We start from the raw sequence: 4026 nt of genomic DNA on the forward strand, positions 1-4026 counted from the left end.
CCCCAACCCCGCTCCCCACCTCTCGCTTTATTCTTCCCTCCTCTCCCCTCCCTTCCCCGCCCCAAGTGGGAGGGTAAAAAGGAAGGGAGGAGACTCGAGCCGGCCTGGGCGGTGTAGGTACGGAGGAAGGAGGTGGGGGGGGGGGGGTTGAGGGGGAGACCAGAGGCTGTTGGGAGCTTTCGTGGAGGAGAAGCTCAAAGACCCCACTGGTTTGGCATAGACCCTTTCGTCAAACTGAAGGGATTTGGGGCCATCTCAATCTCCATGCGGTAGGGAGATGGTTGGGGAATTTCCCTCGGGGATGCTAGAAGTGGGGGAGGAGGCCAGGGTGTTTTATGTGTTTGGGGCTGGGAGAAATGGGTGGTGGAGACCCAGAGTCTGTGGCACTGGGACTTGTGCTTAGCCAGGCGCTAAGAGACTGGTATTTTTTGCACGATGATTAGCAAAGGAGTTACACATCTCCCTTTTCTGCCCTTTCCGACTATCAGCATCACAATACATATGCAGGAGGGTTAGGCGGCCTGAACTTTGGTGAGCCTTGCTTTGGAGCTGGGATTCATGTATGTTCTCTCTCTCTCTCTCTCTCTCTCTCTCTCTCTCTCTCTCTCTCTCTCTCTCTCTCTCTCTCTCTCTCTCTCTCTCAGAGCTTAGCTGGGGGGGAAGGGGGGAAGAGAGGAAGGAGAGGGTGGCTTTGACCCATCCAGATCCCACTCCCATTCCCAAACTAGACTGTAAGTCAAGGAAGATGTTGGTGGAAATAAAAGACCTTTGGCCAATTGAACAAAACACGAAGACACACACACACACAGGGTGGCTAGGCTATAGTTCACAATTCTTCAATTATGAAGGAGAGCTAGCTTCCCCCATTTTTCCTCCTCCCTCTCTCCATCACACAGAGCACCTAAGACTCCAGAAGTTCCACGAGAGGGTGGAAGAGCAGCAAGCGCCCTTCACCATCCTGGCAGCATAGTGTCTGCTACTTTGTTCCTTGTCAAAGAGGACCAATGACATGCCAATGTCTGGGTCAATGTACAGTGTTTTCCACCTCGGTTAATCAAACCAATAGGAAAGTGAAAGCCTCTACCACAGGTGGAACACAAATAATCCAAAGGAACATTTGGAAGGGAGATGTTTCTAAATTTTCCCATCTCACATTTCTTTTTTTTTTAATTTAAAATTTTTTTGGTGAGGCAATTGGGGTTAAGTGACTTGACCAGGGTCACACAGCCAGTAAGTGTTAAGTGTCTGAGGTCGGATTTGAACTCAAGTCCTCTTGACTCCAGGTCAGGTGCTCTATCCGTTGTGTCATCTAGCTGCCCCTCACATTTCTTTTGAGCAATTGCAGTTCTGCTTTGTTCACAGCACTTCTCCCCAGTGTTCTAAGATGAAAATATTAAGAGCCAGAGAATACAAGAAAAAGCATGATTCTCTCTAGACTAACTAGGGCTTCTTAAACTTTTTCCACTCGAGACTGCTTTTCACCAGAGAAATGTTTGCTCAACCCCATGTATATTGGTATATAAAATAGGCATACATAATCTTTTACTGTTGCCAAATTTTCCACAACCCCCACATTCAGTTATGTGACCCCATATGGGGTTGAGAACCACAGTTTAAAAAGCTAGGCTCTAGAATGCCAGGTTCCATCAGGAGTGAACCTGGCCCCAAACCACTTGGATCTAGAGCTGAGAGGACCACATAGTCATGTTCAGGCATGGGGCCCTGAAGTTGGGAGGATATGAGTTCAAATCTCACCTCAGGCACTTACTAACTGTGTGACCCTGGGCAATCACTTAATCCCAATTACCTTAAACATCCAGGGCCATCTCCAGTTGTCCTGATGTATATCTTGCCACTGGACCCACATGGCTGGAGAAGAGAGTGAGATTGGTGACTTTGCACAGCCCTCCCTCACTTAAATCCAATTCACTGCAAGTCATGACATCACTCAGATGTCATGGTCCTCAAGAACAAAGGACAGACAATAACAACATGTTCAGACAGCTGATGTCCAAGTGGATAGAGGGCTGGGCCTGGAGTCAGAATAGAGTTCTTTTTTTTTTCCTTTAATTTGATTTTATTTTAAAAAATTTTTTTCCCAATTATGTGTAAAGATATTTTTTTTGAGTTCCAAATTTTTCTCCTACCCTCCTCCCTTCCCTCCACCCTCCCCAAGCCAGCAAGCAATCTGATATAGGTTACACATTACAACCGTGCAAAACATATTTCTACATTAGCCATCTTGTAAGAGAAGAATCAGAAGAAAAGGAAAAAAATTCAAGAAAGAATAAACAACAACAAAAGTGAATATGGTATGCTTCCAATCTTCATTCAGACTCCATAGTTCTTTTTCTGAATGTGGAGAGCATTTTCCATCATAAGTCTTTTGGTATTGTCTTAGATCATTGTGCTAAAAAGAGTTAAGTGTATCACGATCATCATAAAATGTTGCTGATACTGTGTACAATGTTCTTTTGGTTCTGCTCATTTCATTCAGCATCAATGCACGTAAGCCTTTCCAGGTTTTTCTGAAAGCCTTTCCAGGTTTTTCTGAAATCCATCTGCTTATCATTTCTTACAGCACAATAGTAGAATAGAGTTCTCAGACACCAGAGCTCTGTGACCTTGGACAAATTGCTTGACCTCTGTTTGCTTCATCTTCCTCATCAGTAAAATGGGAATAATAATAGCACCTACCTACCTCTAAGGATTAATGATCCGATCAAATGAGAGAATAATTATAAAGTGCCTGCCCTTTATGGAGGGAGAGTAATGTACAATGTGATTTGTTGCCTGGGGATGACCCTGAGCCCTGCACCCTTGTGGACCTAGGTCTAGCCTTCGGCATTGGAAAGGGGAAGAGAAGGGGAACAGAGGTCGGTATCAACTCAATTTCCCTTTCCTTACCTCAATCTCAACCCTGTTTTATGAGTGCCATAGTAAGTGCCATGATGACAGCTATCACCATAGCAAGCTGAGTATGTTCGTTCCCAAGAGGCATCTGAGCAGAAAAGAATATCCAGGGGCCAAGACAACTGCTGCCCTCTTCCCCTTCCTGAAAAAAAAAAAAAAAGGTCAAATTGTGGCAGTTCTTGAGGCTCACCTTGATTGTCATCTTCCACCTTCATAAAATAAAACTAAACCTGGGAAACTATGGGGCTGCTGGGAAAATGATCTGGACCCGCAGAATGCACACCCCTGTCTCAAAGTGCAACTGCTTTGGACTCAGCCTTTGAAAACCCTAGAGTGGACTCCTCCTGAAGTTACTCTCCTTTCTTTCTTTCTTTCTTTTCTTTTTTTGTGAGGTAATTGGGGTTAAGTGACTTGCCCAGGGTCACACAGCTAGTGTCAAGTATCTGAGGCTGGATTTGAACTCAGGTCCTCCTAAATCCAGGGCCAGTGCTCTATCCACTGCACCACCTAGCTGCCCTGCCCTGGCCCCAAGGGGGCCAGAGTATGGGAAGAGGGACGGAGCAGAGTCCAGAGCACTGTCACAGGATCCAGTTTCTACTTAGGAACAGCAGCTTTAGGTGAGGGTATGACAATTGGGAACACCCTCAACAGACTAAGAGAATTATTTGTTAATCTATGTTGCCACCATGAGTTGGGGGGGGTATCCATATCTATGATTTTCTTAGGAGCAGGGAACTCCTAATGTGACAATCCCTTGTGATGTAGAAGGCAAAAAGAACAGAAAAACCTAAGATCCAAGCTCTAATTCAGATATGAGCTCTAAGAGGGATTCAGACCTCAGTTAATGGATAACTTACAAGTCAGGATGCTAGGTTCTCTTACCCAAATTAATCAGTACCCATAACGGGAATATAGGGAGGTAGGCAATGAAGACCTTAATAACAATGATACACTGACAAGCTATAGAAGATCAAATTAGAAACAAATTAAAAATTAAGATATTTTGAAACTAGCCATGGGAATCAGAGACATGTGCAGAAAAGACCAAATTTGTTCCCAGATTCACCTTATGACATGTAAACCCCCAAAACACACCTCCAGGGAAAAAGGTAT

The sequence above is a fragment of the Dromiciops gliroides genome, chromosome 4 (genome assembly GCF_019393635.1).
Source record: "Dromiciops gliroides isolate mDroGli1 chromosome 4, mDroGli1.pri, whole genome shotgun sequence".
NCBI classification, from domain to species: Eukaryota; Metazoa; Chordata; class Mammalia; order Microbiotheria; family Microbiotheriidae; genus Dromiciops; species Dromiciops gliroides.